This window comes from Amyelois transitella, chromosome 11, assembly GCF_032362555.1.
Source record: "Amyelois transitella isolate CPQ chromosome 11, ilAmyTran1.1, whole genome shotgun sequence".
Lineage (NCBI taxonomy): Eukaryota > Metazoa > Arthropoda > Insecta > Lepidoptera > Pyralidae > Amyelois > Amyelois transitella.
The window spans coordinates 11,094,838-11,120,457 of NC_083514.1; the positions used below are offsets into that span (position 1 = coordinate 11,094,838).

At 36.4% G+C, this 25,620-nt stretch overlaps 1 long non-coding RNA gene and 1 other non-coding gene across 2 annotated transcripts in view; both read right to left on the reverse strand.

The window, feature by feature from the left end:
* The window catches only part of LOC132902252 (uncharacterized), a 113,899-nt gene extending 96,366 nt beyond the window's left edge, over window positions 1-17,533 (reverse strand). Inside the window, exons 1-2 of the long non-coding RNA XR_009657067.1 lie at window positions 17,202-17,533; window positions 4,694-4,730 (exon numbers count right to left, since the gene is read on the reverse strand). This is a non-coding gene — a long non-coding RNA (uncharacterized LOC132902252). The remainder of the gene's footprint in view (window positions 1-4,693; window positions 4,731-17,201) is intronic.
* A 7,584-nt stretch (window positions 17,534-25,117) lies between these two features.
* Trnag-ucc (transfer RNA glycine (anticodon UCC)) lies at window positions 25,118-25,189 on the reverse strand. The gene has a single exon. It is a non-coding gene; the product is annotated as a tRNA-Gly (tRNA).
* Window positions 25,190-25,620: the final 431 nt, after the last annotated feature.

The following is a 25,620-nucleotide window of genomic DNA, read 5'->3' on the forward strand; positions in this document are numbered from 1 at the left end:
TTGGGAACCACACGGCACTCGTGGTATCACCGGCAGAATTTGTCTAAAGTCGCCACAAAAAAGAACAGTTTTTCCACCCATGGGTTATTACACGCATACAATATTATTAATTCCAATAAGAACGACAGCCCGCGTTTGCCGCAAACGGTTCAAGCCAAAGCCGACTTTCGATGCTACAGGTTACGGCGCTTCATCGACTGCGGGTAACGCAACGTGTGTTCGCGGTTCTACAGAACAATGTCTGTTGATAAAACTGAAAAATTAAGATTTTTTTTCTTCGTATTTTTCCAGGATAAAAATCCTATTTTATGCCCAAGATAATAAGGTATAATTATACCAAGTTCCATCAAAATCGAACCGTTAGTTTTCACGTGATGCCTGAACATACAGACAGACAGACAAAAAAATTTTTAATCACATATTTGTGTTTGGTATTGTTCCAGTAACACCCCCTGCTATTTATTTTTTCAATATTTTCAATGTACAGAATTGACCCTTCCACAGATTTATTATATGTATAGATATAGATAGATATAGATTGGTGCATTTTTGTTTTTCTGAAGAATGAATGAATTTTTAACTGTAGAATACATTTCAGGTAATATACAGTTATTTGATTCAATAAGATTCAATATATAGTCCTATGTAATTGAACGCGATATTCCATTCTTTATGACATTATTAATTTACTGAAATATTTTTTCAGAGGAGGAAAACGATATTGAAGAGTCGAGTGATGATAAAAAAAGTAGTAGTGAAGAAGGGTCGGATGATGATGATAATTAATATGAAAAACCGTGTAAATTACATAACACTTAGTAAAATATATTGCATCTATAATTTTTAACTTTCTTACATGTCACTGACACTACATGCGTTGCATTTACGTGACGCTTCTTACTCGCACGTTCTTAGCATCTTTCCCCTCGCCTGTCAAGGTCTTATGCTGTTCAGAACCGCCTGTCATTGTACACATTTCTTCTAAATGATATACTAAAACATATACTTAAATTTCAACTTTACAGAAGAAAGTTTATTTTTCTTCCTAAACTGTGCAGTTCTCGATGCACCTGGCAGGTACTTGTGCTTACTCTAATCGCCTGGCAATTTTTTTTTTATAATTATCAATAAATAAAATAGATGATATTAAATTTTGAAGCTTACAGCAGGAAGTTTTTTTTTCCTATGTTTTTTACATTTTAAGAAATAAAAGTGTTGATGACGTGCAGGGCAGATGCCTGCCAGGTCATGATTTTTGGCCTTGGTGTGCTATGAATCATCACTCTACAAATTTCTAGCCTTACAGGAACACCGTTACTCGGAGGGTTCACTAGCTCTCCAGCTATTATGGAGCATTCACAGTAGTGAATTGCAATAAATATTGTTGTCTCTGCGACCCCTCGGTGTGGGGTCATCTAATGACGACAAATTGTTGCGTTCCCCCTGAAACAAAGGACGTGGCGGGGCGGTCACTCGTGACGTCATGAATCGCCACAATTGCTAGATTGTATGCATCGGTCACCTTAATATTCTTAAATGCAATGTTTTTCTATCAATCCGTCTACTTAGTTCACAAGGTAATTGAAGGCAAATCCAGGTAAAATCCTTTGTGCTATGAACTTCATCAAACACAACCCTACGGATTAGGCTACTTTAAAAATTCTTACCGCTATAGAAAAAATGACAATTTCAGTTTAACGCCAACAAAGTTAACAAGTGTAGTGCAGTGACTATAATTTCCCACGATTCCTGCATACTTATTTCGCTTCATCGATCTTTTCATGTAAGTACGTCGAATTTGAGTAGGTATACTAATAAAAGCGTAAGATTATTTTAAATTTCACAATTAGAAGCCGAAGAGATTTAGCCTTTTGAAGTGGCTAATAACAATTATTGCGAGCTCTCTAGCCGAGGCTCCGGGGCTTCTTCGAGCAATTAAAAATAATCGCGGACTCGTTTGAAGGTGGAAAGATGAAATTTTATACTTTTTGGAAAGTCACCTTTTCTACAGTTAGGTATATTTTTCTTTTTAACCAATATTTCGTAAGCAGGCATATAAAAATACAGGTGTGGAATCGACGAGACTGGCACATGTTGATTGATACGTGAATATTATGTTACAAACAAAACAATATAGGTACCCAAAGTTAGTGTTTAATAAAAACAAAAATAAATGTTTTAATTTATGTAAAAGTACTTAACTGTGTAATTTATACAAATTTAAGAACTCAATCAATTAAATAATTCCATTTTCCACACACATTCACGTTTTCCGCATTACTTCATTCTACAAATTATGTGCATATGGAGTATCCTATCTTGGCTTCCCGAGGGAATACTGAAGGTCTAAAAAACCTTTCAATGTTTGCACAGGACTGGTTTAAGAATGTTTTTGATAGTGTTTGTTGTGTATCAAATCGATGACGCTTCGGGGAAATTGAAAAACGGGATGCGGAAATGGGATACTGCAAGAATACTTAGCCTTAATTGAGGTACACTTATTTTGCTTAAAAGTTGTTTATATACTGTTAGACAAAATTGCATAGATGTAGTCTCTACTTGCCCCGCCGGGCAAAAGGCGTAATTTACTTTTGTATATATAGTGTTACTTGTCATGCCTTCTATTTTATTAATGACAAAGTTACAGGTAAGTACTTAGAAAAGTAAGATTTATTATTTGGAATGAATTAGTTATAAAAGAATTTCAATGTAGCACTCGTACTGGTCTAAATACCTCAACAGAACTTCAGTATAACAGTATTCAACATATTATACAAATCCACCCCCGTCTACGCTACGAAATCTCACATCTCAATAGAAAATAAATAAAACTGTAACAAAATACTAAAGCAAGAGCAATCAGGCGCCCTTCAGAAGCGGGAGAGCTTGTAACTACTAGTCTAGGGGCCTGGTGTATAATTTTAATAATTTCCTCTCCTCCTACCCCTCTGCTCCTCACCCCCTAGGAGAACCACCCAAGAAGACCCCCTGTCCTTCGGGCAATCCACAAATATTTGTTCCCATTAATTTCGCAGGCGTTTTTTGCTATTTAAATTTATCTTGGGTAGATACATTTTGAATTAATTATTTTGGATGACACGGCCCTATTGGTATTCATGAGTATTTTATTTACACCTTTCAAAAATAAATCTCATAATAATAGACTCTGAAGAAAGAATATCCCCAAGTAGAGACAACACTTGACAAATTTTTGTTTAAATTATAGTCCTAAAACTACCTTATCTTATTCATTTAAAAATAATATCTAAAATAACTAATATCATAATTAACTTTCACACTTCAATAGCCAATAAACCCCAAAAGATCATAATAAAGTCATCAAAAACCCGAATTTGTATTGGAAGTCAAGCAAAGTGTAAGGGCAACCCGCCACACAGGCTGGGATGACACCTAGCGGTGACAAGGTTAAAAACCAACAGGGGAAGGTAGGGTGGCCAGGTGACTGGGAAATGAGGGAATGTCCCTGTTTCTGTCTGTCTAGAAAGGGAATTTAACATATTTAACCGTCGTGCATGTATGACAGTGATAAACGTAGAAAGCAGATCGAAATGGACGAAAGCAGGAGATCTGTATATCCGTCTTCTTTCCAATCTTTGCCTCCCTTGAAAAACAAATGTGAGAGTATGTTTGTACAGGGATCCCTTTCATTCGACTAATTTTATTTGTCCTATTTTAGTTTGGCCTAACGAGTTACGCATATTATTTTTTATCATAATAGAAAATTATGACACAAAATTATATATGCTAATAGATAGAGAACCGTTTGTACAACCTGATTTTGACCTGGATAATGAAAAAGCTTATCATAATTTTCCTGGCGTTGGTTTCAGTTGCACTTTCTTGCACTTGCCATTCCAAAGACTAACCCTGATATTACAATAATTTCCATATTTTTTACTTCACAATTTACTCTACAATTGTCCCAGTTGTGGCCCTAATGCCTGGCAACCCTACAGGGAGAGCAGGGTAGGCAGCGGAGGGTGTTGTGCATGCGGCACACGTGCGTTGCAATTCGGAGGGCACGAGTAATGAAGTGGGGTGGAGAGGGATTGCTGGCCACTGAAAGCTATAATATTTATTTATGTTGAGTTTAACTTTTATCATTTTGTATAACTGATTCAACACCTGCTTGCATATGATTTTATATTCAAATGTTAGATAAAATTTAGTGACGAGACTCGACAAAGTTTTTACAATGCTGCCTGCCTTACGCGGCTTACACCAACTGTTATTATAAATTCGATTATTTACAACCATATGCCAATGTACCTACAAATTTGTCTTACTATTAAGGTGAAATTTTGTACACACACTTAGCTTCTCTTAGTTTGGATAAAAATGCATGCTTCGTGCTGCACATTACTCTAAATCCAACATAACGGAAGATCCAAGATGGAGAACTGGGTTATATTAAATTTCAATCACCAAAAATTCATTCAAATCTTTTAGAGCATTTTGATTCATTACTTCATATCGAAGACAATCTGACAAAGTACCAAAGTTAAGCTACTCCAAGAATTATTATACTAAATCCTGATCTAGAAAATTAGATAATACTAAAATCATCATTCTCCTTCTATTACTTACTACCCTATACCTCCTCACCTCTGGATAGAAACCCGGAGTCCGTCTGTGTTAAAATACTGCCTTATTTAAAATAAGTATAGCTTACCTTAGCTCGCTCGCACTGGACGACAGCCCCACAGCATCTGCAACAAAAGTGCAATTTACACTAACGCGGCTTTCGGAAAAAACGCTCGTGACGTGACTCTCAGGAATTGATCCTCGTTCCGCTGCGTGATGATGACTGAAAGGATTTCACGGCTATTTGTAAACGAGTACAAACATATTGTTCTATCATGTAATGGGATATAGAAACCTACAGCCTGTTAGGCACAACGGTAATATATCTGCCTCTGAACCACATGTCACGAGTTCGATCCTGGGTCAGTGAAAAATGAACTTTAAGATTATGTGATTCAGCTCCGTCTTGGAAGTTTATCTTTATTATCCTTCTTCTTCTTATATTTGAATCTCAATTCCATCATTAACCCATACGGCTGAATGTGGCCTTTCAGTTATTTCAAGACTTTGAACTCTGTTTACCCTGCAAGAGACAAAGACGTTATTATATGTATGTAATTATTAATTATTGAGTTAGTCCCTAACACAATTCTTGAAAGTATTTCGGGGCAAGATCAATCTGTTTATTTTGAAAATGTTACAGATAAATGAGACTCGAAAATTGTGATCAGTGGCATGAAAGCGGTTAATATGAAATCATGATAATTATAATTAGTGTCAGATTAACCCTTGATTAACCCTTTACCCACCAATAAGCTTACATGAAAACATTGCTAAATGTGGCTGTATGCGCGGCACGTGCAAAAATCTCGTGGGCACCATTCCGCAAAACGATTATATTTATTCATGTATTAGTGTCTACAAAAAATTGAAAAATACCGCCTAATGATTAAATTTACTTAAAAGAACAATGAAGGAAATGCTGAGATTTCGAAATAACTAACACCCACCAACAAAACATAATTAAAACTCGACGAGACAAAGCATTTCTGGCGAAATTGCGTCCACTTTTATTGCGTCTCTCAAAAAAAAACACACAAGGTCGAGGAAAACCCACAAAAGACGAGCCCGGGGTCACTCTGCCTCAGCTTATTGTGAACCACAGACATACTTTGAAATAGATATTGATGTATAAAATAGTATCACTAGTATTGTTGCATTGCCATTCAACGTGGCCATGCAACCAGCCTTCTGGGCACGTTGCCGTGGGCAAACGATTTACAGGGACTACACAATTTATAAATTACGAGTTTTTTCTTTCTTTACATTATAATTAATAGTTTGAATACTGGTTTTAACATAAAGTTTATTTGTAATATAAAGGTTAAAAAAACACTAGTATAAATGCAATGATTCTGAGTGGACGAGCCACTTCTGAAATATCAAATATTATAAACTAATTCTTTCAGTTCTCAGGCCCAGATATCGATAGCACTTTCTTGCTTCCCAGGAAGGTTTCAGTTACGTTCATTTCACACCTAGAGCAACTGTCAACTGGATTTCCTTTTTTATAAGACGAAATGTAATTATTAAACGAATGACGAAATAAGAAGATAAGTTACAAAAGAATTATGCCGTCTATTTGAATGTAACTTTTAAGTCTAATGGATTTTAGTTCATAACACCACAGAAGGGACAAAGTCATGAAATTTTTGTGTATAAAAGACTTTGAATATGAAAGTTTTCACGGATTATTTTAGGCGCAATTTCATCTTATGTATCTAGTCTGTTCCATTGCCATAAGTTGTCAGTGACGGCACTCATTACCACAGTTATTTGTTTAATTAAGCGATGCCGCACAAAAGCCCGCCATTTTTATGAATTAACGTTGTTAGGGGACTGAGTTAACACAATAACTGGGATGGCCGTCGTAAGACGCCCATTATACCGAAATATTATTCACTTATAATGTTATTTATTTGTGTAAAAATGTCTTCGAAATGAGAATGCTTGGGAACACGAAAATCACGTCTCTTTCCCAAAGTGATATGCAAAGATTAGATCTTTCCACTTTCCTGATCTGTCTATACTTCCTTCGCTTCAGAAATGTTTGTTTCCAAATCTGTCGCTCGCCAAGGTTCGCTAAAGACGAGACTCAAGTGTTACCTACTTTACAAGTTAAACAAAATAAACTTTTTAGTGTGTTTTAAATTGTTGATATAATAAAGATGCAATAATAGCAAGAAACGCAATTTTAACTGGCAAAAAACCATGCCATGCAGCAATGACTTTACATTTACAAACAAAGTGAAAACTAACCAAATTCCCAAAGAACATTCCACTTACTTTAACCAAAGATTTCGCACCCAAAGCAATTTTGAAACAGCGCGAATTTCTTAATTAAAACAATTTTTTCTTTCGCTAAAGGCTAGTTTGAGCGTGCGGGCGCGAGGCGCGACGCGAGGCATCCGAAAGAGGCCTTTAATTAATGTCGTTGTGAGAACGTTAATTGCGATCCGCCTTCGCTTTGATACGACTGCCGATGTAGGCAGAGGGTTATTTTATCAAGTTTTTACCTTAATTTGGGTACTTTATTGCGAAATAGTTTTAGTTTTATTGAAATTATTCTGATACCCTTGAATAAAGTTGAACTTACTTTGAGGATAACTCAATATATGTAATTTGTCCCGTTTATAATGTAAAAAATGCCATGTCTTTCTGGAGTTTTAAGGATTCAAATTTAGAAATAGAATAGGCAATTGAATCTTTACATCACTGTTTTGATCACTTACTTAAAGTAGGGGAACATCTTCTTTTCCAATTTGTCATTACAACCGCCTTCCAAAAACTTTATTTTATTATATTTTCTTGCTCATAAACAAGGTAAAATGTCTTGCAACTAGCCCCTAGTCTAACAAAGTAATACTAATACACATAGCATACCCTTGAAAATGTTTTTAAAGGTTTTAGTCGTGAGTCGCACTTCACACCTCGGCGACGGCGCGAGGCGACGCGAGGCAAATAAGCTTGTGTGTAATTAGGCTTACAAGAAAATTACGCCAACCTCGTGTGAGAGGTTAAACGTCGACTGAGTAATTCGCTGTAAATTTTTGCTATAAATTATTTTCTAGAAATGTGATTTTTTTATAAAAACTCATGTAAACTTAATTTCATGAAAACCTTTAACGATACAGACACGTACGAGCGCTCTATAGATCAACCTACATAGATTTGTGCACCATTTTTAAATAAGTAAATATAAAAAGCTTAAGTTATAACATTGTTAAAAAAGAAATGCGGATTATGCGGTTTCGGGTCAAAAGTACCCGAAACCGCCGAGCTTGTATGAAGAGAGTTATGAATGTGGACGAAGCGAAAGAAGTATGCAGAGATCGTGGCAAGTGGAAAGAGGTAGTCTCTGCCTACCCCTCCGGGAAAGAGGCGTGATTTTATGTATGTATGTATGTATAACATTGTTCAGTAGTCGATTGTTTCATAACTTTAAATCATTCATGGGGTTGTACGATTTTATAAAAGGTTGCCGGAGTCGGTTCTTGAAATGCCTGACCAAAAATTCAAAGAGTACCAAGGTAGGTACGAGTATGTAAAGAAAGACGCGGATTTGGAAGCGGCAGTTAATTAAATTTTGAGTAATTTATTTGCCTTCAAACAATGTTGTGAAACTAAAAGATATGACAATTATTAAGTGATGTTTGAAATGTCACTATATAATACAATAATAATCTTGTGAAACAAATAAACAGAAATAACCGTAACGCTTCACAGTAACGCACCCGGGTGATACATAACAAGGTATCAATATCTCCGGAGAACAAAGCCGGTTAAAGGAGAACCGAGCTATCTTTCCACCCGGTCCACTTCACCCGGGTGAACAGCAAACAGATTCACCCGGTTCAATTAACGTGACATTTAACGGAAAATCAAAACAAAACAAATCGTCTGATATCAATTATATCGAATTACTGTAATGGATACTCGGTACTGATAAGGGTCTGTCACACACCTGGGTAAAAAATATTTCCCTCCGATCAGAAAAGCTGAGAAGGAAAACGTCAAACAAAGCTAATTTTAGCTGGTATCATGAATAGACTTATTACTAACTTGTTGAAAAAAATTGTGTCAAATCAAATCAACAAAACTTGCTTCCAAAACCCTAAAATATTAAAGCAATTTCTTCCAGACAACCAGTGGATGGAGAAAGGAGAAAAATATTGACGGCGATGCAAATAAAATGCCGTCCAAAGTTAAGAATAAGACAATAAACATACAATACATTAGACTAATAAATAATACCTTTTACCGTTGTGAAGGCAACTTTAACCGGGTGCCCGACCCGGGTAAACCAGATTATACATCATAATTCACAAAGAGACCAATGTAAGCCAATTACGATTTGATGACGAATGAAATATCCGGCTAAACCCGGGTGTATCAAATATTCATGGCGCCAATATGCGACCGGATGTCCGGTTAGCGACTCATATTTTTATTTCTAAAATGATGGCCGCCGAGTGCCGACAATGCTAATATTATTTTCATAGAATTTGTTACATTTTCACGACAAATGAATATTTTAAAGTCTGCATTTGCATTTCGGAATTTGCACTGAAAAGTTTCCAATTCGTAATGACATCAATTGCAGGCGTATTTGTCGTAGAATTTTCTATTTCATGCACATTTTTAAAACGATATTATACAGATTTTGTCACGATGTTTTACCTAAACGTAAGACCATCGGTTAGCATAGTCTATGAAGGTAGTATAATTTGTTTAGATACTGAAACAATGATAATAAATTTTAATACGTTTATTTTCTTGAAAAATATATTTATTAAGATATATTAACATGATATTTATTAACATTTAACAAGAAAAAAGCGTCATGAAATAACAGATATAATTAATTAACAATTTATCTATTTCCAAGAAGACTAATGAAGATATATCTTGAATTCAGTTCTTTAACAAACTGACTGTTTCAGTAACACTATTCAAACTGAGGTAACAAAGTCGTCTTCACAGTGTAAAGATAGTGCCAATGTCTTCATAGTACCTTATGCGCTATCTAAAATCGGAGGGTGCTATAAATTAGGCGCCGTTGAATGCACGCGAGCTTCACAAAACCCCAGAACACTTAAATTTCAGCCCGTAAATTCAGCTAAATTGGTATTTTTAGAAAATGTGGTAGAAAATGCACAGAAGATATTTATTTTTCAGCACTATTCGTGACATCAAGAGTATTTCTTTTTTCTCAATCGTTAAACTGATCTCATTTTATCCTATGGTGTAGTACATACATACATACATACATATGGTCACGTCTATGTCCCTTGCGGGGTAAACAGAGTCAACAGTCTTGAAAATACTGTTGGCATTAAGTTTCACCATAGTGTAGTTCCCGGCACCAATACAAAAAAAATAGAGCCACTCCATCTCCTTCCCATGGGTGTCGTAAAAGGTGACTAAGGGATAGGCTTACAAACTTGGGATTTTTTTAGGCGAGGGGCTAGCAACCCTTCACTATTTGAATCTCAATTCTATCATTAAGTCAAATAGCTAAACGTGACCATTGAGCATCCATGTAATTTATCTTTTTAAAGAACCATCGTTCAGACGATAAATAATTTGACTTAGCAGCTGGTCATTTTGCAAGGTTTCTTTTAAGTATTTCGATGAGCATTCACCTTAATCCGCGGTGTGACGTCGGGGGGCGAGCGTTCGCTGGAACTGGTAACCGACACCACTAGGAGGTGTGAAGTGGCTAACTGACCATTAGTGGGGTTAAGGGTTGAGAATAAAATATTGAAAGAATCAAAGAAGATTAATAATTTGAGATTCATATTTTAGGCGAAGGGCTATCAACATCGGTCTATATTGTTCTCATTTGTTTAGCTAACAACCTGCCTGAATCCTCTGAATTACTATGTTACGAATCTAGCTTAAAGTAATCTTGAGTCTTTACATTGGCTCTGTTTACACCGTAGAGGATAAAGATGTTATGTGTTTGTTTTATTTTTTATTTCAATATTAGATTTGGCATTTGTCTTCCATCTCACCATCTCATATGTAAAAAGATAATACCATTAGCTATCTAGTTAATTGACAATGGGTTTTGTCGGTTTGGTTCGTTAGACAATGCAGACCATGACCACAATTCTTTGGTAGCTCTTATGCAAATTATACACACATAATTTTGGTACCTGAGTTATGCTTAATTACCTAAAGGGCGACTAAGGGATAGGCTTATAAACTTGAGATTCCTCTTGTAGGCGATCGGCTAACAACCTGTCACTATTTGAATCTCAATTCCGTCATAAAGCCATGCAGCAAAATGTGGCCTTTCAGTCTTTTCCAAGACCGATATAGACGTGATTATCTATGTGTATGTATGTATGTATTAAGGTACCTTCTGGTACATGTATATAAAAATATACGTATTCAAATTTCCATGAACCAAAAAGTCGCAACCCTGCCGATGCGGGTATCGGGTTAAAGTGACCCGCGAGCGTATCAAATTACCGCAATAAATTGCAAAAAAAGACATTTACGTTCGAACCGAACAAGGCACTTCCTTGCAAGCATACAGTTTTACATCCTTCAAAAATATGTTCACAGTTTTTCTCTTCAATAGTTTATTACATCATATTCTTACTGGCTAAGCATTAGGTCTCCCAAAAAGCATTTATAAGCGAATCATAGCTAGACGTGGCTTTTCAGTCTATTCAAGACTGTTAGCTCTATCTACTTCGCAAGGGATATAGACGTGATAATATGTATGTATGTTATCATACTGGACCAATTATGATGACTTTGAATACAAAAATAGATAGAATACATACAGAAATCTCTGTTATTTCTTTAAATTTGCGATCCTAGTCCCAATAAAAAGTACTTAAATGAGTAATAAATTTACAATCTTAAAATATTTTACGGCGTTGACTTAAAAGTTGTACTCGAACCGTAAAAGACCGAGGTTTTAAACGGAATTATAATAAGTGAAAGGGTGAATGTTTAGAGGGGTGGAGGGAAGGGGAGGGGAGATCGATCCCTTGGGAATCCCTACGGCAAGCGAGGTGTCCGAGCGTCTAATCGCGCTCTGAACCGGAATTTCACATTATTTCGTATCATATTAGGTACAGTGTGATATAAAATCAAATCTGTAATAAAAATATATCTACTAATCATTATAAGTGTGTGTGCAACACATTCTGTCTATGACTCTGTCACGCTTTCACGGCTAGACCGATTTTAATTAAATGTTTGTATGAATACATCTAATTATTGGAAGTCAGAAATATAGGCTACATTTAACGGCAAAGAATTTTGACCACGTTCGTTCAAAACAAATTTATTGTTTGCCAGTTGACTGGAAGAGATCCCTTCATGGGATAAGTCCGTCATAGGAAGGTCAAGTTTCTCTACCATCTGACTCAAATTCAAATTCAATTTTTTTATTCATTATTATTGAATACTTCATAATAATTGTCAAATCTTTTGGTTTCACAACATTGGTTGACGTCAAATAAATTACTTAAAACTGTTCAGCAAATCTAGCATATCAAATTATACTCGTATTACCCTTATCTACTCTTCAACATTCAGTTTTAAGTTTTAAGAATTATAAACTTAGGAAATTGAACCCACTTCCAATGTGGTAGATCGACATTTTAACTACTGCGCTACGGAGATTAATAATAATACAATATTGCGACACGATACTTAATGAGTAACAGCATGCAAGTGTCTAAGATACAGGTGGGGGGAAGGATCGATCCCCCGGGAATCTCCACGGAGCGAGGTGTCCGTCCGTAGCCCACGTCACAGCTACACTCCCGCCGTGATAACTCTAGTTACTATGAATTGTATTGTTTTTAATATAATTTTCTGGTTTTGTTTCAAGTTTAGGATTTATTAAAGAACAAAAATATTTCGAAAATCCCACGGAAACTATCATGCCGTTTGGTTTCCAGCACCAATGTAAAAAGAAAAGAACTTTTCCTTCCCATGGATGTGGTAAAAGGCGACTAAGGCATATAACTTGGGATTCTTCTTTTAGCCGATGAGCTCGCAACCTGTCACTATTTGAATCTCAATATTATCATCAAGCTTTTCATCAATTTTGAAATATCCGTAACGACTTCGTATATGTGGTTGAATCTTTCATGATTCTACATGAGGTTTTTATATATCATCATGATATCATTTATGTTTCCTGGGATTAATAGCAACACTACAAAAAAAATACTATAATTCGTCCAGAAAGTAGTCCTCGAGATTATCGTGAGCAATACCCATATCTTTCCAACAATACATTTAATGTAATAATCTCAATACATTATATTGCATAATACTGAATCATCTGAAGACGCGTATTTCCAAACCCTATTTACATACAAAGTGTATTTCGTTTTACGACTACAACTATACTAACTACATTACTACAGCGATCTTTCAAGCGTATCTGGCGCCAAGTTGGGCCGATGTGGTATCTTGTTATTCACTATTATTGTTTTCTACGAGTTCGCCTTCAGCTTCACACGCGTGAAGGGTAGTTTATTACAGCCTCGATTGATACAGAATGTAAAGAGAATGAACTTTATTTCAATTTATTGTCCGACCCGTAACTAATGCGTGAGATTCGCACCTACTTTTAAATCTTTATTATTGTACAACAATGGGCATAGCAATCTGATCCTTAAGACAATGAAAGTTAAAATTGCAACTTTAATAATTAATTCAGGATTTTACCCGGCAAAATTCCTATGCCTTTCAATCGTACACGCACAATTAAAAAAAAAAAAAAAAAAAAAAAAAAACAAAATTTCATACGTCAAACTTGACACCTTTCAAAATGAAAACGTGTGTGCGAATGACAAGAGCATTTTACAATTTTTAACCTAGTTTTCTGATCGACAGAATGACATATTGGTTCTTATCTAGTGATATTTGTGAACGTTTTTCTCTGAAGAGAACAGATATAGCAAGTGTAATTTAACAGTATAACAGCCTAAGATAGTATAACCCTTAAAATTTATAAGATCGCTGAATTTGATGCAAAATTGGTTATTAATCACAAAATATTTAATATATGTTTTTTAAACAACGGAATGAGCTTGCAAAAAAAATTTACATCCAAATCATAAATCGTATTTATGACAGTGAAATCAAATGCAAACATATTCAAACTTTATCCCAAAGTACTGAACGAAAAAAAGCTTGTGGGATCATATGTGGGAGGGTAATAGTAAATTGTTAGATTAAAAATACCGTATGTACGTCAGTATCATGGAACATTAAAATGTTTAGTCTCTGCCTACCTGTCGAGGCAGCAAAAAAAAAAGTTTTTTATTGACTCATTTCAACAACATGTTATGTACATAAATCTATACTAATATTATAAAGCTGGAGCGTATGTTTGTTTGTTTGAACGCGCTTATCTCAGGAATTACTGGTTAGAATTGAAAAATTCTTTTTGCGCTGAGTAGACCATTTATCGAGGAAGGCTTTAGGTTATATAACATCACGCTGCAACTATAAGAAGCAAAGAAATAATGGAAAATGTGAAAAACCGGGGAAAATTATTCATCCTTGAGGGATTCAATGATGTCCAAAATAACTATTCCACGCGGACGAGATCGCGGGCACAGCTAGTTGTTCATATAAAGGGTGTTAATACATTTCCTAAGCGGGTCCAACGCTCAGCCATCCACCATCAAACCAAGAATAAACCTGTATCTTGATTGGTAGCAGGCATCACGGAAGATCCGGAAGGATTTATTGAAGTTTATTTATGTATTAGAGTTGAAATATGAAGTACATGGATTTAATAATTCCCTAACTAGACGAATCTATATTCTGGGAATTATTTTGAGTTAACACAATAGTTAACTAATTGGTTAACTAATAACAGTATCGAAAATACTGTAAGGCCAAGAATTTAGATTCAGATAGTGACAGGTTGCTAGCACATCACCTGAAAGAATAATCCCAAGCTTTTAAGGCTTTTCCTTGATTGGCTTTTACAATTTGCTCAGGAAGAGAAGCTGCTGGCATATACTATGTTTTTTCTTCACTAACCGACCAGCATAAAACTTTGCATTTCTTGAACTTAAAGATGCTATTCTATTCTTGCTTATTCCTTTAGTCGCCTAAAATCGATCAAATAATGGCTATCTTACTAGACACTTCATCACATTGTATATCTTTCTTGCTCTATATATTTGTAAAAATCTCAGAGATAGAAAGAGAGGGAATATTCGTGAAAGAGACATGTACACTATCAATTATCAATATTTTACACGTTGATATATGCACTACTAACTACTTATTTGCGAAGTGTTAACTGAATCACATTTACGATTAACTTTACAGCCCGCATTTACCGCTAACCAGTACAGTCGTAAACATAATGAACTGTTCACACACTAGTTACGATGCCAATAAAACTATCAGCTATTATCGCGCCCCACTGTACTTAAAACATAAAACTAGGGTGGATTGGAGTCGTAAATTTTGTTTTAAATCGTCAATTTTTAATACAATTACGTAGAACCGACTCGTTTTTTCTTTATTTCCAGCTTACTGTGGCCTTCCAGTATTGGCACTGTCAACCCCGTGAAAGATACTTATACCTAGTGAGAGAGAGAGTGATATATTTGAGTACGTGCGATTATATCATTAGTTGGTTGTTCAAAGTTCGACTCTGTGGTACACCCCGCTGCCTCATTCTTCCCTTTTTTGAAGACAGAGCGCTAATAACATAAAGATAGAAGATTCCTCAATTTCGTCCTATCAATTGTTATCGCATTAGGCACTTCATTCCTCCTTATTTTTTTATTTCTTATTTCTCAATCAGTCGTAGTATTGTTGCTCGTAACGCAGGCTCGCCTGCTACGTTTTGCATTACTAACGGCCCTCTCACACTAGGCGTCTTGTGTTTTTTACCTGTTTTTTATATATACGAGACAAATTACACAGATAGAGCCTCGAAGTAAGTTCGAGACTTGTGTTACGAGATACTAAGTCAACAATACTATATTTTATAATAAATAGTTATATTAGATAAACATCCAAGACCCAGGCCAGTCAGAAAAAGTTCTTTTCTCATCATGCCCTGGCCGGGATTCAAACAAGGGACCTCCGGTGTAACAGACAAGCTTACTACCGCTGCGCCACAGAGGCCGTATGATACACATTAGCGCTACGTTGACACAACGACAACGCTGCTACGACGTCTAGTGTGTACCGGCCTTAAGATGTAGTATCCGTAGCATTCTCATTATTGCTACCTCGTATCGTGCTGCAGATCCTAAGCTAAAACTATACATATATTGCTAAGAAGCTTCTTGTGTCGCGATGAAACTATTGTATCCGAATCGTTCGTAACTCGAAGACTCATGATTTATGAGTCTTCGAGTTACTTTGTATTACGACAAAATAATTTTATTGATTACGAAAACAAGCATAAATAAAATCACAATTCTCACTAGCCATAATCAGTAAGTGAAAACATGCATTTGGTTAAACAAGACATAAATCAATCATTTTAAAATCTCATTCCTAACAATGTTTAACCCTTGAAAGTTTGTCTGCACACTCAGGGTTAAGGGTTAACAATTACGTAGCAATAAAACTGGTAATGGCCGCTAGGGGGCGCTGCTCGTAGATTTATAACTATGTAATGCCCATCGACTTACCGTTCTGATAACAAAAAATTACGATACAATTTTATTGCAAGATTATTTTTTATGTTTCGTACTTGTGTATAGTTACAAAATGAACCTTATAAGCAGCAAGTTTAAGTTAATTATTCTGGTTGCGTCTCTATCCTACTACTATTATAAAGGCGAAAGTTTGTATGGATGTTTGTTACTCTTTCACGCAAAAACTACTGAACCGATTACCATGAAATTTGGTATGTAGGTAGCTGAAGACCCAGAATAACACACAGACTACTTTTTATCCCAGAGTTCCCGCGGGATTGATAGAGTTTCCATGCGGACGAAGTCGCGGGCGGCCTCTAGTATTGTATAAAAATTGTTTAAGTTAAGTTAGGATTCCTTCTAAGGCGTTTGGCGTTTAGCTGTCACTATGAAATGGCGTGGCGTGGAAATGACGCCTTTCAGTCTTTTCAACACTGTTTGCTCTGTATGGGGTATAAGGGATAAAGAGTTAATCATTAATGACTATAAAATGATCTGTGTAAATAATCGTGATTACGAAATTGAGAGTGAAAGCGAAAAATTCGGCTTCTTAAAGCAACCTCACTGACGCTTACGCAAACAAAACGCCGGCACGACGCTCTAGATATCTAAAACATTAATAAAGTGAGCATTTCTCATAAACCCATTTGAGCCCAGTCCCGAGCGACCCAAACAAATTGTTGCAATCGGCCGGCGGGGAGGCTTCGCACATGGTGGCGCTACGGTCGCCATGGCAACGGGGTCGATGAACCACGCACTTCCGGTGCATACTACTTTTTCAGACCGCCAAAATTGCCTTACCAGAAAAAAAAATTAAATGATAGATGTATTTTTTAAACATGCATCTTGTCTTTATTTTGAATAAATGTAGGTTTATCTTTTTTTAATTGTATAAAATTCTAGTTTGTCTTTAGTTTAATATAATTGACTTACCAATATGTTTTGTCTTGATAATTTGTAGAACCTTGATCTGGACCCTGAATAAATGATATATTGTGTCACACGAAAAACTATTTGATAATTCCTAGAAACTAACTTTATCACACTAAACCTAAACTAACTTTACGAATCTAATATAATCGTATACAAACAAGCCACAGAAATCTTAGAATATCTTAACTCACAACCATTAAGAAACACTTCACTGTACTCTATAGATTCTGCTAGTTTCACACACCAAAGACAATTCGACGATCACTGTGATGTGACATTAAAAACAAAAACTATTTACGTTTAAAAACTGAAAATGGAACAAAAACGTTCGCGTGCCGGTACATGTCAACGAATGCGGCCGGCGTGTTTCGTATGTACAAAGCGAATTATATTTACCACACGCTGAAGCAAAATTTAAACAATTTTAGATTTTAGGCTCTGCTAATAAAGGCTACTCTGTTGAAACCTAACGGCAGTTCTTAACTTGGTTTTGATATTCGTCCGAATTCCATTTTCAAATTTTGCTGCGGGAAAACTGGCTTTTCTACTGTCGATGTAAATGCCAATTTCCTTTTCACTACCAAACCGCAATTGAAAATAACACTTAAAACTGAAGCTACAAAGTCTGAAATAGAAAAAGAAAGCCGTGCCAGACAATGCGCCACGCAATGACGTTTGCACTAAAAGGGATAGGTTTATAGGATTAGAGGGGGTGTGAAAGAGAAAATAGATCTGAGGGAAGGTAATGCTAGGGGTGCATGTGCGTCTGAAGTGAAACGTCAGGGAAACCATAAAGAATCGATCTTGAAGACGCTTTGAGCAGATATTTCAAAGGCTTTTATTTATTACCCGCATTTTGGGGCTTCTGTTTGCATTGAGTTCAATCTGAAGGCGTAGTGGTAATGTGAAGATATCCTTTATGTCAAAAAGGCCTGGATCCGAACCTTAGTAGATCATGATAAAAAAGGTAGACAGAGTCTCGAAAAGACTGATAGGCCACGTTCAGTCAGTTTGGCTTAATGATATACCTAATTGAGATTCAAATAGTGACATGTTGCTAGCCCATCGCCTACAAGAGGAATCCCAAGTTTATAAGCCTATCTTATGGTGGGAATCACACGGCAAATAATTTTTACCTGTGTATCCGTATATATAAATACTAGCTGTGACTTGTGTGACCGCGTGGGCATTTTGGGCATCATTGAAGCCCTCAAGGATGAATAATTTACCCCGTTTTTTTCACGTTTTCCATTATTTCTTCGCTCCTTATAGTTGCAGCGTGATGTTATATAGCCTAAAGCCTTCCTCATTCTCTTCTCTTCTAATTTTTTTAATTCGAACCAGTAGTTCCTGAGATTAGCGCGTTCAAACAAACAAAAAAAAAACAAACACATTTTTGGAAAATTTATAGCTAAACTAGCTAACTAGGGTATATACCCGCGGGATTGGTTAAAAACATGTATTATTTTGTAGGTGGCGTTAAATTCGTTTCTTTTTGTATTCTATTATTGGTAGCGCTAAATTCGTTGATTTTATAAGTAACGTTCAATTCGATTATTTTTGTAGGTACTGCTAATTTCTTCGCTTTTTTATTAGATGGCGCTAAACTCTCTCTAAACTAAACTTTATAATATTAATTGGAATTTATATATTATCGCGAAAATATCCACTTTTTCTCAAGTCGGTAAATGAAAGCGTATGATTTTTATTCAGTTGTAAAACAGTACATGTTAGATGTCACCCGCCGAACTGTGTCGTTACCTCGCCGATGCGATTGCTCGCTTGGAAAGCGATTGGAATGGCCACAGACTGAAATCTGAATAGATGTCGAAATATCGATACAAAACTGGCAAAAAGCACAAGCAACCGTTTTTCTGACATATCATTTTTTAATTTTTTTAACAATTATTTACAAAATTAAATAAAATACATCACTTTATGACGTCAACATAACTTAGGTAAGGGAAACTAACATAGTTTCCATAGCATCATGATCCTGGCAGATCATGCGTTATATTTATACTCGTATGCGTATTATTATAGAACCTATGCTACTCTTTGACTACTAGATACTGAAACTAATATAATAATTGGGACTTATATGATGTGAGCTTTTTTACGTGTAAAAAGGTTACATTGCTAATTAGTCAACTAATTAGTGTTTTGCAACAATCAGGACCTGTTATTGACCATTGGTTTCATATTATAATACAATAATGTAAAAACGGTTATTGGTCATCCAAATAAATAACCAATACAAAAAAGTATAGGACCACCCCATCTCTTTCCTATGGATGTCGTAAAAGACGACTAAGGGATAGGCTTACAAACATGGGATTACTTTTTAGGCGATGGATTAGCAACCTGTCACTATTTGAATCTCAATTCTATCATTAAGCCAAATAGCTGAACGGGGCCATTCAGTCTTTTCAAGACTGTTGGCTCTGTCTACCCCGCGAGGGATATAGACGTGACCGTATATTTATACTAGGATCGACATAAAGTTTGATTCTTATGATTCGTGATCTACCCGATAGTATATCCATGCGTTTGGACCCGGGCCGTGCCCGTGTCAGTGAGTTGCGATGCCTCCCTGACTTCTGTTTGAGCCGGCCGACTGTCGTGTTTGCTTTCAATGCTTGACTTCACTGCTTTTCATGTCAAACACGTGTTTCTGTGTTGTACATATATATATTGTTACTTAGATCGAATATAGTGTCGAATCAAAAGATATGAATGTTAACTAATGCTCTTTTAGAATTCACACGACAGAATCTCATATATACTTTTTTTTTGATGTGCTAGATTTGACCATCAGGATCATTGACAGCCCTCCATGACCAAATGCTGGGCATAAGCCTCCTTCAGTCTACGCCGAGACTAATCGTGTGTATTTTAGACAGAGGTCTAATTCATTTCCTAACGTGCAAAAGTTAAAAAATGTGTGTTTCTTTGTACTAATTCAGTCATGAATAGTAGTTTACATGCCATAGCGTTATGTAAAGCAAAATCAAGCGATCACAGACATAGATTTAGCTAGATAACGCAACGCCACACATGTAAAAACCAGGCGTGTGCAGTTAAGTAACTTAAGTATAGACTTTGATGTTAACAGCGCAATTATAGCAATTTTTTTTATTATTTCTTGATAAAATCATCAATGTAATATAGTGCCCGGTACAAAGTTGAACAAGTTCTACTCTATGGACGCTGGGCAATTGATTTTTTTTATATTTAAAGTTGCTACTGCGCATCCCGGAAGTGTATAAGTATGTATTTGCCGGGTGCTATACCAAATGAAACAGTTTCGAAAAGAGGTCCTTGTACTACGCGGCTTATTGACAAGCTTTACACTCATGGGTTGGGATCTAGCTAAATCTATGTCTGAGAATATGACACGCAGTCGTCAGTCGTCAAAGAGAAGTCTAGCTAATTTCCAAGGCTCAAAGCTGGCTAATTATCGCGGAGTATCGCGGGATCGCGGGATTGTGTGAAGGAGCAATGTGGGATTCGAGGGAAAAATGTTTTCTGTTTCACGAACAATTTTATCTTTCTTCTTTCATATCTCTCACTTATAGCAAATGTACAAGAAGAGTGTGAATAGAAAGGTTGGAGTGAGAAGGCCTAGACGAGAGGTCCTTAATCGAATTAGGGACGTTCTGGCGAAAATTCATTTCAAGAGTTCCCGAAATTCCAGAGGTTGCACGAAGAGAGTTATACATGTGAATGATGCAAAAGAAGTATGTAGAGATCATGGCAAGAGCAAAGATGTCTATTCATGTCTTTCTCATCTTTACGTATACCCTGTAGCGCGCCTCCATTACTGGTTTTCTGGGCATGAGGACAAATTGATAGACAATTAAGATAGTCGTCGTGGGCCCTACTGAAAGAAATTTAGAAATAAGTAGTGCTCTTATACTTAACTCTCTTAAGTTTAAGTTCTACTTTTACTTTTTCCTTGATGTACCTACATAAATAAATAGTTGGCATTTCGTATGATTTAGAAATCTCATGTATACATTAATTTTGCCACTTAAAGGCATTATGAAAGCGGTGTGAAAGTTAAACAGATATTCGGATCCCTAAAAAATACCTAAAAATTATCTCATTCCGTTTCACCAGCCCGCGGCATAGGCAATAGTTTTAAGTGGGCAGTGGAAGCGATCAAAGAGGCGGCATGTCAAAGGCGCGGTAATGGCTTTTAGTGGGGGGATCAAGTGGAGGGGGAAGTGTAGCGTGCACTCGTTTTGTTTCGCTGTTTTCTAATGAAAGTCACTTGTCTCGGCCCACTCGAGTTTGGGGAGAGACAATCATCATTGGCTGTTTGTGATTTCGTTGATTTACATTTATTTTAATTGAGAATAAAAAATGTTAAGTTTCGACTTTCGATTAAGCAGAAATATCGGTTTAAAACGGGTTTGTGGTTAGAGTTGCAACAATCATATTCCTTTCAAATATAATCGAGTACAAACTTAAGCTATATTTTTGGATTATTTTACGGGAGCGAATCCCGTGTCAAAATGTATGTATCTACTTCATCGACGTCCATATTACTGATTTTCCCGATTAACTTGTCCATAAGTACCCTCTTTCCAAGAATTTTTCGTTTTGTTACGCATGTAACAAAACGAAAGAGGTGTGATTATAGGCATCTATAATCACACCTCTTTCACCTACATCTTTCCTCGTGCCATGATCGCTGCATTTGCTTTGGCTTACACATTCATCAAAATTGATAAATCACCACGAACCAATGTGCAATAAAACACATGTTCCAAACTCTACAAGTACAGCGACATACTGCCACGCTCAGCAAACGTAAACACCGGTCACAGGACCGACTGTTTGCAGTCAGAAATTACCGTTGCATAGCTCTTTGCGGCCGCCGCGCCGTGGCGGTATTCTATCACGTTTTTAAACCCTGACAGAAAAGAGAAGTGCTATGATTTTTAGCGGTTGTGGATTGTAACGCATGCTTTTAAAACAAAAGTGTTTTTAATTTATTGTTTAACAAATATCCATTCCATAGTTACAAGAATGCAAATGTGGCATAAAATTTGTTCAGAATTTTTAGACATAAAGTTACCCTTTTAACATCTAGCCGCGACTTCGACCAAAGCGTTGTTCCCATGAGAATTTCAATAAACATGTCAAATTTCAGCATCTTGCAAGAAATAGTTTCGGCTTTGCGTTGTCCAAGTTTCATAACAAGAGAGCCTAACCCAGTTTAGATCATGATCAGCAACACATTCAGATGTCTAAAATTTGCATTTTCACGATTTTGACATTCAAAGATAACTTCGTAGACAGTTATTGCCCTGTAACGTACAGTCTGTACGTTACAGGGCAATAACTTACACATCATGATAGGATCATTCATAAGAACTTACTGTGCCGTGTGGTTCCCGGCACCAATAGAAAAAAGAATAGGACTACTCCATCTCATCCCCACGGATGTTGTAAAAGGCGACTATGGGATTGGTTTATAGGTAAACTTGGGATTCTTCCTTTAGGCTATGGGCTAGCAACCTATCACTATTTGAATCTCAATTCTATCAAAAAGCCAAACAGCTGAACGTGGCCTTTCAGTCTTTTCAAGACTGTTGGCTCTGTCAACCGCGTAAGGGATATATACGTGATGCTATGTATGTACTACTTAATCCAGTACTAAGATAACATCAGCACTAGTTAGCGTCTCAGCCTCCAGAATAGGGTCCCAAGACGGCGCCCTGGGCGCGACCTACATCCTTTCATTCCATTTGCCGTATCTCTGTTTGCCATCGCAATCGCTGGCTGCTGCCGCAATCTTCGCGAGGATCTTTATTTTTCAGCCTATGGTCGTGTCCCAATGAAGGTAATGTGGTGGAAAAATCATGAGGAAATCTTCCCATTAAGGCGACTGAATGTAGATATGTTGACTGACCATCATCAAAATTAGGGTGGGTTTCCTTGTCATGAAAGTCAGAAGCCGCGTCCAGAAGAGGTCGTTTTTAAATCCAAAGGCTTCTTTCGACATCTTTAAATTTCAATTAGAGATTAAATTCCGACTAAAACATATACGTAGAATTGAATTGTAAAGTAAGTACAGCATTGACATTTTTGCTATGATCGTGTTGTGCTGACAAATAATCTCCTTTTTCATCATCATCACCATATTACCTGGATAATTTGACGAGATTAGTGATTTTTACGCAGAGGGACTGTCGTTTTACCTGCGGAGTCTAGACCAAAAACTAGCCTCGGATATTTATGTTGTTGATTTAGCTTTGTTAGATTTGTTTGGCAGTTGAAAACGAATAATACATGTGAATGAATCGAAAAAATTGTGTGTGAAACCTTCATGGTTTTCTTTTCAATAATGAACACCATGGTCATTGTTTATTGTGACAAAAAGGTTCAAAATAAGAGCTACTGCTCATTCTCTCCTATCATCAGGTGTGTCAAGTACTACATGTATCTTATATATATACATACATAAAATCGCGCCTCTTTCCCGGAGGGGTAGGCAGAGACTACCTCTTTCCACTTGCCACGATCTTTGTATACTTCCTTCGCTTCATACACATGTATCTTATATATGTATGTTTTATTTACAAGAAATAAACTTACATACTCACTGCACTCTCCGCTTTCACTTATTATAATTGTGAGGAAGGATGTGGTACCTCTACCTTCACTTCCGGGAAAGAGGGGTGACATTATGTACTCGTATGTCTGTAAAATAATTTTCCGTCTATAATTTGAGTGCGGGATCAGCCGTAGGAACCAGAAATGAGAAATCATAGTTTTCCGTCAGCCCAGCACCAGCACATTCGGCGAGGGCCCTCGTCGTGAGAGGCAATTAGTGCGAGCGGCCAAGCAGACGGCCCACACCCACTACCAGACAATACGCCCTTTGACGGACCCAGTGCGAATCTGACGTTAAAACGATGGGGATTTTGATTTTATTGAGCTGAATTTATTTAACCCAATGGGCAAAAAAGAGTTGTTGTAAGTTTAACGCATCACAGAACAAATAGGTATAAGTGGAAGTACATTTAACAACCAGGGAGTTATTGTTTGAAGACGGATTAAAATTAAATTACATTTAGAGTCTTATAAATAATAAGTAGAAAACACTCAAAGAGCTGAACGTCGCCTTTCAGTCTTTTCGAGACTGTTGGCTCCGTATACCCCGTAAGGAATAAAGAGGTGATTGTATGTAAGTATATGTATGAGCACACATATAATCATTCAATAAGTACATTATAAAACCTACTATAACAATTTAATTCCTGATTCAGCATAACTATTTATGTTCAGGCCATCTGTGTTTACACATATAAAATTATGAAATAATATCTACCGCATGTATGACGTAACCAATGTAGGTATCATTCTTTATTGCTGCAAAATTTCAATCAAATCCATTCGGTATTTTGAAATTTTCACATGTCCATAAAACTTATCTTACACCAACCAAATTTGTCTTTGACAATTTAACATGTTATTTGACCAATAAAATCATTCGCCCATTACCCACGGCACTCTCATACAAATATTTACTTTGCCTCAAAACCTATCTAGGCCCATCACGAACACACAGCAATCGTACGAAATTACACGAGCAAATCGCTCGCCACATCCTGAAATCAGACTGAAATTTAATAATCCACAATCAACTTTAATTTGAAAGAAATTGGGATAAATTTCCTTCGACGTCTGACAAGTCTCGAAGGGTACAGTCGCCCCCAATATTGATAGAAGACACAATTTCCGGTGCTAGACGCAAACAGTCCTCCATTCCGAACAATTTAATTGTAATTGCAAGATTTTGAAGCGTGAAATATTGTTCTACCGTCATGATTTTCTCTCTCTTAGTGAAGAGTGTTCCCGACAAACAAAATGCGTAAATAAAAAACAAGTCGCAAAAAGTGTGCGTTGGCCGGGAATCGAACCCGGATCAACTGCTTGGAAGGCAACTATGCTCACCATTACACCACCAACGCCGTGGAACACTTAGCGAAATAACAAAATAATTTTTATAGCATTTTTCTGATTAGGTTAATATTTTTTTTACATTACTTAACTGATTTATTACAATACTTTACGCATACTATACGTTTTTCGCATATTATCATGTTATCTTTGTACCGTATGGTTCATAGCACTTTTATTTTTACCAAAAATATCGTTCGTTAGATGCGACTAAGGGAATAAGAAACATATTAATTTAAGTGTTACTATTGCCATGATAATTTTTTATTGAAGAAAAGACATTCGTAGGAGTACATTCATTGTTTGCCACCTTAATTATTTCCCACGCAGATTGAAAATGTCAAACATGGAAAGAGTTATGAATTCGGAATTGTTCTTTTAAGTGCATGCGCTATCGCTTTTATTTAAATAAAAAAAATAAGTACCTACCTGAATGTGATAA